General features: G+C 41.3%; 1 long non-coding RNA gene across 1 annotated transcript; it reads right to left on the bottom strand.

Annotated features, from left to right (window-relative positions):
- Window positions 1–1,845: 1,845 nt before the first annotated feature.
- On the bottom strand, window positions 1,846–3,144 carry LOC141141608 (uncharacterized). The gene is made up of 3 exons (XR_012244158.1): window positions 2,841–3,144; window positions 2,121–2,295; window positions 1,846–2,035 (listed from the first exon to the last, which is right to left on the bottom strand). It is a non-coding gene; the product is annotated as an uncharacterized lncRNA (long non-coding RNA).
- Window positions 3,145–8,844: the final 5,700 nt, after the last annotated feature.

Raw genomic sequence — 8,844 nt, forward strand, 5'->3', positions numbered from 1 at the left:
ATCTTATTTCTTATACATTTGTTTAAGCCAGCCCGAAGCAGAGCCCCCCCGACCAGGGGCTCCCCTCCAAGGCCAGTCTCATCAGCACTACATCTTTCACCCAACTCCCCTTGCTGGCATGACTAATCCATATTTAGGGACTGGCTCAGCCACCATGCCAGGCCCGCTGCCTGGGGATTGGCCAAGCTCCCCTAAGTATGCAGATCAACCCTCCTGGCTTCCACCCTCCAGCTTTTAAAAATGTCTCCAAACTTCCAGAACCAGGGGGAGGCACCAGAGACCTGCCTCTGTGAGTCATCCAGCCTGACCTTGAGTAAACCCATGACCCAATTAAGACTCACAAGTTAAAGAGGAACTCCAGCCCCCCCCACCAAAAAATTAAAAGTCAGCATCTACAACTACTATAGCTGCTGACTTTTACTATTAGGGCACTTACCTGTCCAGGGATCCCGCTGTGTCGTTACCCAAGCTGATTCTCAGGTGCTGGCGCTGCCATCTTTCCTATGAGTCACGCTGCGCTTTCTCAATGGGCCGGCTGCGGCGAGGGCCAAACTTCTGGCTGAGTTCACCGCGGCAAACCCAGCAGGAAGTGGACGCGAGTACCCAAAACCAGGTACCCCCCCAAAAAGGTGCCACTACCAAATGTGGCACTGGAGAAGGGGAGGAGGCAGACAAGCGAAGCTTTCCCTTTTGGGTGGAGCTCCGCTTTAACTATGAATCAAAACATACATTTGCCTACACTCACACTAGAGGGTGCTACATATGAAAAGCTAATTACATGATAGGACAGTAATGTCATGATCTAGATTTGAGGAGGTCCAGTGTTCAGGCAAAGCCATCAATTGGCTGGTTCTGCTGACCTCGACTCCCCTAAGGCAGACCAAGTTCTAGCACCCAATACTGTAACACCTTGAAGGAGTCCAGAGAACCAATTTCCTAAAGTAAAATGTTAGCTTTTTCTAAAAATAAACTTTTACAGATTTATACATATCAGACGTAAGAGACAATACAAAAGGCAGGCCAATCCTGATGATAATGTCAACATGAGATGCTGACTGACAGCTCATCACTGTCGGATACAGAGACCAGAACAATTTGTTTTTTTCTGGTTAATTGCCACATGCATTGTGAAGGGATCTAGTTGCCCTAGTGATGATGTCTCATACGACGAAACGCACGTCAGGCGGAGGAAATAGCGTTGACGTCAGCACACCCACTGGGGCGCCAGACCCTGTGTACATCTAATGCCTGTATCTTTGCTGTCTTTGTGAGTATAAGTCTTTTTGAATAAACTGCTTTTATACTGGATATTGCGCAATGAGGTTTTGCCTTCCCTCTTTTTGAGTGCACTATGCTCCATTTACACCTGTAAGATCAACACTGGGCCATATGATGTTTTACTAAGGAGAGAGAAAAGGGAGTCAATAAGGCGCTTTTGTGGCCTGCAAGGGTCTGATCTTTCAGGTAAGGAGCTAATTCTCACCTTTGGGAGTGGAGCACATCGTTGGTGACCAGTCACAGCACAGATGTTCATATGAATACATGAGGGGAACACCACCTTTTCATTAATTGGTTATCGGGACTATATATGATCATATTGTTTGCAGCACTTTCCACTCTATTCTCTTCATGATCGCATTAACTAAATTGCGGTTAATTACATGAACTTTTTTTGATTTATTGGCTTTAAAGCACCTTTTGCACTTCATGATTATATGAATTATATTCGTTTGATACATTTTATGCACTTGAGAATAGGAGGGAGACGATGCTTCCTCTAAGAGAATGGGATCTTTAATGGAGGCATCAACGTCTGTTACCAAGGTAAACACGCAGATAGTAAAGTTTAGTTTAAGAAAGTATTGAATTTATTATCGCATAATAGCATAAAAAAAAATTACATAATCATCATTGTATATAGACCATAAGTGATACTTGATACAAGAAATAACAAGATGCTTGGATATGCAGAAGGGCCGACATGTTTCGCAGATTTTTGCTTCTTCAAAGGCACCACATGCATCTATAATTTCATCTGGGTTACATAAAACATATAATTAATAACGTAATTTAAGAATCATAGATAATAATCACTTGGTTGCTTAAATGTGCGTGCTTACCCAATTTGAGGCTACAGATGCCTTCATGGACAATCGTGGCATTATTCCATCCACGGATCTGGCCGTAGAGGCCAGCCAACTACAGCAACTTCCCGGTGGAAGTCAGATCCACCAAGGTTGGATAGTGGGGGTATCGGATCGCGTAATTACCAGGGAATCGGATAGTACCAATAATCTGAGGATTTAAATTTGTATAATATTGCCATTAGGCAATTCAAATTAACTAGTAAGTAGCTAACGTAAACAAATAAAGAAACAGCATATCATAAGATATGTGCTACAAGCTCAGATACTTATGAAAGGGAACATATTAATCAATCTTTGGAAAGAATTCTATACATAGCCCTAAACGAGCCACACTAGATAAAAAGAGGAGAGGGGGGACCTGGTAAGTCTATACATAATGTAAAGCATGTAAGAATGGAGGGAGGAAAAAGGACTGGAAAACATAATAATTAGGGGTTGCAGCTATAATAATTGTTAGGAGAAAAAGGGTAGATAGTAATGCATAACTGCAGTCACATGTGAAACAGCAAAGATGTTATTATGTTATTGCCCATATTCATCAATTAGTTGCAGGTATGCAGCTCTATAATACCAAGTAACTAAGGTACCATAGCCCTAATTGGGGGGGGGGGGGGGGGCAAGCTCAACGATATACTTGCTGTGACTACAGTCATACTAAGATAACAATATGAAAAGATGAGAGGGGGTGATTACCTGTCCGACACCGTCAATACCCTTAATATTCAAAAGTCCAGGTGGGTGTAGGATTATCCATCATGCACTGCGCTGGGTAACAATTTAAGGCATGTGTTGGCGAACACGCCGTCACTGCCATCTTAAGTATGCGCGATCCTGCTGGAAGCAAAGGGTTCAAAAAATTACCCCTGACATCACTTCCGGTGCAGGGCCCCCTGAGTGTACGCCTGTGCCATGAGACTGATGGTACGGCCATTAATGTGCAGGTGCCCATGATCGCACGCAGTGAGCGTGCAAAGGGAATGAGGGGGGAAGAGGAAAGATATCCCTCCTCTCCACCAGGGGCACCTGAATACCGCCACTAAATACCAACAGTCATAGAAGGCTAGTAAACCGAGTCCAGAGCACGGAATGCCACACTGTCCAGCACAGCATCCAAAGTCCCAAATGTAGATGGGCAGTTTGTTTGGTATAAACATTAATTTTATCATATAGAGATGTACCAAAAACAAAAGAACATATATATATATATATATATATATATAAGTAAACCCGTTCTTCTTTGTGCGTAGAATACAAAGTGTCAACCGGAAAAACAACAATCAATACAAATAATAAAAGGGGGGGGGGGGTAAAAAGGGGGAAGGTAAAGAAAAAAAAAAAAAAGTAATTGATAAAAAATGATGAAATAATCAGAAAATAATGATTATACTCTGAACTAACTAATCAGATACAGTACACATAAAAGTATACCATATATAAAGATATAAACATCAATAATCGAATTAAATCAGGATCAGAGTGCGGGTACTGGTTACACATCAGTTGTTATGTCATACAGTAAGTATTTCCCACAGAGCAAGCATACCTGTTAATCTCATGTTATATTTAGTTCATGTTATTTAAACAATTTACGCCAGGGGAAACATAACTATATAGAGTATATTATTACTCTGCATGGTAAAAACAAAATTATAAATCCCCTATATATACAGGTCTATAGTTACAAGAAGGGTTTGAACGATAAGGCTGTATTCAACCCAGGTGGGTAGGTGGCTCTTTGATTAAAGATCCATCTAGCTTCTTGCTGGGGAATCTTTTTATCTAAATCTCCTCCCCTCTCTGATTCTGAGATCACCTCCAATGCAAAGAATGAGATGTATGCTGGGTCATAACTATGATTTAATCCCACATGTTTGCATATTGGGGTATATAATAGTCCCATGTCTAAATAATAAAGATGGTCCTGTATACGTTTGGCAAATGGGCGTTCAGTCTTCCCGCATAGGCACGTTGCGAGGTAGACAATACCAATGGTACAGCAATCTGCATACGTTTTAGATTTACGGTAGCCTCCTCTTGGTAAGGGGCAGCCTGTACCCACCCTAATTCATGGACATTGATCGCAGAGTCCCCTTTCCACCAACTGCTCCAAATCTGCAGACCTGTCTGGGCATTTCTCAAGCAGACTTGGAAACAAATCGAAAATTTCTCATTCCCACGACAAATTGAAGACAACTTATCACAAGCTCAACATTTAGCCCTTAACAACATTATCCAAAACGACCAAATCGTAGTAAAACCAATTGGAAGCCATTCAGAGACTGACAGTAAATATGTTGACAGCCAGTTGCGCCCGCATGTAATGGGACTACCCTCATATTTGAAGGACACATTAGAACTTCTAAAAGTAATTGAGGGACTTACAGTACCTCTAGGGACCATCTTAGATCTTAGCGGCAATAGATATTGAGGCTTTATACTCCAGTATTCCTCACAAAAAAGGTGTGCAGATTGTGTCTGATTTCCTGAGAGAACAAGATAGAAACAACTGGAAGTTGTGTCATTTTGTTACCACACTATTGGAACATATCCTTACTGCCAACATTTTCTTGTTTAACGGCTCCACCTACCTCCAGGTACAGGGGGGTAGCGATGGGGACATCATGTACGCCAACCTGTACCTGGGAGGATGGGAGCGAGCCCTGTTCTCAGATGATGGGTGCTGCGATATACCTCCGCCACAGGATGTGGCGGAGGTATATCGATGATGTGTTGCTCGCCTGGACAGGTTCTGAGAGAACTCTCTGAGTTTATGTTATACATATCCCAGAATCAGTTTAATCTTAAATTTACGATTCAGTCAGATGCAACGAGTATTCCCTTTTTAGACTTGCGTCTCTTTTTGAACAGTGATGGATCAATATACAGTAACCTGTATAGGAAAGAAACAGCAGGAAATACAATCCTGCACTACTCTAGTGCCCACCCTCGCTCCCTGGCACGAAGCATACCATTCAGCAAGTATTTAAGACTGCGCCGTAATTGCGCCAGGGAGGAGGACTTTGATCGGGAGGCTAAAGCATTATATGCACGACTTATCATCAGGGGATATAGTAAAAAAGGCCTCAAAAAAACTATCAAAGGGCCAAAGTGAATACACGTGAGTCACTAATTTTCAAAACTAAGACACATGAGATTAACTCCACGACAAAACTTGTTACAGCTTTTAGTGCACACCAGGATATATTTCGCAAACTGGTAGAGAACAATTGCCATTTTTTATCAGAGGACCCGGTCATGTCAAAATATGTGGCAGGTAGACCAGAGATTACCTATAGAAGATCCCGCTCAATAAGAGATAGTCTCGTGCACAGTCACTTTGCACCTGCCGCTCCCCTCCTTGGAGCGGTTGGTGGAAAGTGGACTTTAAATGTGGCCACTGCAATCAATGTCCACGGATTAGGGAGGGTACAGGTTGCCCCTTACCAAGAGGAGGCTACCTTAAATCTAAAACGTATGCAGACTGCTGTACCATTGGTAATGTCTACCTCGCAAAGTGCCTATGCGGCGCATTTTACATTGGGAAGACTAAACGCCCATTCGTCAAACGTATACAGGACCATCTTCATTATTTAGACGCGGGACTATTATATACCCCAATATGCAAACATGTGGGATTAAATCATAGTTATGACCCAGCATACATCTCATTCTTTGCATTGGAGGTGATCTCAGAATCAGAGAGGGGAGGAGATTTCAATAAAAGGATTCTCCAGCAAGAGGCTAGATGGATCTTTAATCAAATAGCCACCTACCCACCTGGGTTGAATACAGTCTTATCGTTCAAACCCTCCTTGTAACTATAGGCCTGTATATTGGGGATTTATAATTTTGTTAATTATATAGAGTATATTATTACTCTGCATGGTCATGTTTCCCCTGGCATAAACTGTTTAAATAACATGAATTAAATATAACATGAGATTAACAGATATGCTTACTCTGTGGGAAATACTTACTATATGACATAACAACTGATGTGTAACCAGTACCCGCACTCTGATGCTGATTTAATTAGATTATTGTTGTCTTTATATATGGTATACTTTTATGTGTACTGTATCTGATTAGTTAGTTCAGAGTATAATCATTATTTTCTGATTATTTCATCATTTTTTATCAATTACTTTTTTTAATTTTTCTTTACCTTCCCCCTTTTTACCCCCCCCCCCCTTTTATTATTTGTATTATTATTATTTTTTTTTTGCGGGTTGACACTTTGTATTCTATGCACAAAGAAGAACGTGTTTACTTATATATGTATGTTCTTTTGTTTTTAAAATGTTTTTGATAAATCTCTATATGATAAAACTAATGTTTATACCAAACAAATTGCCCATCTACATTTGGGACTTTGGATGCTGTGCTGGACAGTGTGGCATTCCGTGCTCTGGACTCGGTTTACTAGCCTTCTATGGCTGTTGGTATTTAGTGGCGGTATTCGGGTGCCCCTGGTGGAGAGGAGGGATATCTTTCTTCTTCCCCCTCATTCCCTTTGCACGCTCACTGCGTTCGATCACATGTGCCTGCGCATTAATGGCCGTACCATCGGTCTCACGGCGCAGGCATACACTCAGGGGCCCCGCACCGGAAGTGATGTCAGGGGTCATTTTTTGACCCTTTGTTTCCGGCGGGATTGAGCATACTTAAGATGGCAGTGACGGCGTTTTTGCCGACACATGCCTTAGATTGTTACCCAGCGCAGTGCATGGTGGATAATCCTACACCCACTGGGACTTTTGAATATTAAGGGTATTGATGGCGTCGGACAGGTAATCACCCCCTCTCATCTTTTCATATTGTTTGTTGTTATCTTGGTATGACTGTAGTCACAGCAAGTATATCGTTAAGCTCTCCCCCCCCCCCCCCCCAGTTAGGGCTATGGTACCTTAGTTACTTGGTATTAGAGAGCTGCATACCTACAACTAATTGATGAATATGGGCAATAATTGTACCGAATATATAACATATTTGCTGTTTCACATGTGACTGCAGTTATGCATTACTATCTACCCCTTTTTCTCCTAACAATTATTATAGCTGCAACCCCTACCTAATTATTATGTTTATTGTTATGGTATGTATATGCACTATACATCCATTTAAAAGAGATTTTCCAGTCCTTTTTCCTCCCTCCATTCTTACATGCTTTACATTATGTATAGACTTACCAGGTCCCCCCCTCTCCTCTTTTTATCTAGTGTGGCTCGTTTAGGGCTATGTATAGAATTCTTTCCAAAGATTGATTAATATGTTCCACTTCATAAGTATCTGAGCTTGTAGCACATATCTTATGATATGCTGTTTCTTTATTTGTTTACGTTAGCTACTTACTAGTTAATTTGAATCGCCTAATGGCAATATTATACAAATTAAAATCCTCAGATTATTGGTACTATCCGATTCCCTGGTAATTACGCGATCCGATACCCCCCCTATCCAACCTTGGTAGATCTGACTTCCACCGGGAAGTTGCTGTAGTTGGCTGGCCTCTACGGCCGGATCCTGTGCATGGAATAATGCCACGATTGTCCATGAAGGCATCTGTAGCCTCAAATTGGGTAAGCACGCACATTTAAGCAACCAAGTGATTATTATCTATGATTCTTAAATTACGTTATTAATGATATGTTTTATGTAACCCAGATGAAATTATAGATGCATGCGGTGCATTTGAAGAAACAGGAATCTGCGAAACATGTCGGAACTTCTGCATATCCAAGCATCTTGTTGTTATTTCTTGTATCAAGTATCACTTATGGTCTATATACAATGATGATTACGTGATTTTTTATGCTATTCGATAATAAATTCAATACTTTCTTAAACTAAACTTTACTATCTGCGTGTTTACCTTGGTAACAGACGTTGACGTTTCCATTAAAGATCCCATTCTCTTAGTGGAAGCATCGTCTCCCTCCTATTCTCATTTTATTCATCACCAGGGATTTGGAGACATTTATCTGGTTCTGGAAACAGTCCAATAACACTTTTTCCCATACATTTTATGCACTTATTATTATTTTTTGTAAAGACATCGCAACGCCTTTTTCCTATTGTGAAGGGATATCATAGCTTACAATATCACTCTACAATTCATTACATTACAGAGTGTTCATAAAATGTATGCATACCAAGTATTGCCAAAGCTGATATATTGGAAAAGACCACTAGAGGGAGAGCGGTGATAAGGTTCACACTGTTCTCTAATACCATTGTGTAATTTAAGAGGTCTCTGCCCTTTTCATACAATATGCTGATTTAGAAATTTTTAAACATGTACTGTACTCAGAAAACTTGTAGATTAGAGAGTAATAGTGAGGTGTGATCATCTGCATACTTGTTGCTTTGTAAGGCATAGCAGCCCTGCAACTAGTGTTCTTAGAAGGGTAGGTCATCAGTAGCAGCCTTTATATTCTCTCAGTACAGGTTTCCTTTCAGTGTTAGTTTTCTGTCACTAATGCCGCGTACACACGACCGGACTTTACGGCATACTTGGTCCAGCGAACCGGAGTCCCTCGGGCAATTTGATCGTGTGTGGGCTCCAGCGGACTTTTTTTCTCAAAAGTTTGACGGACCTAGAAATTAAACATGTTTCAAATCTGTCCGACGGACTCGAGTCCGGTCGAAAAGTCCGCTCGTCTGTATGCTAGTCCGACGGACAAAAACCGACGCTAGG

The sequence above is a fragment of the Aquarana catesbeiana genome, linkage group LG04, assembly GCF_042186555.1.
Source record: "Aquarana catesbeiana isolate 2022-GZ linkage group LG04, ASM4218655v1, whole genome shotgun sequence".
Taxonomy (NCBI): Eukaryota; Metazoa; Chordata; class Amphibia; order Anura; family Ranidae; genus Aquarana; species Aquarana catesbeiana.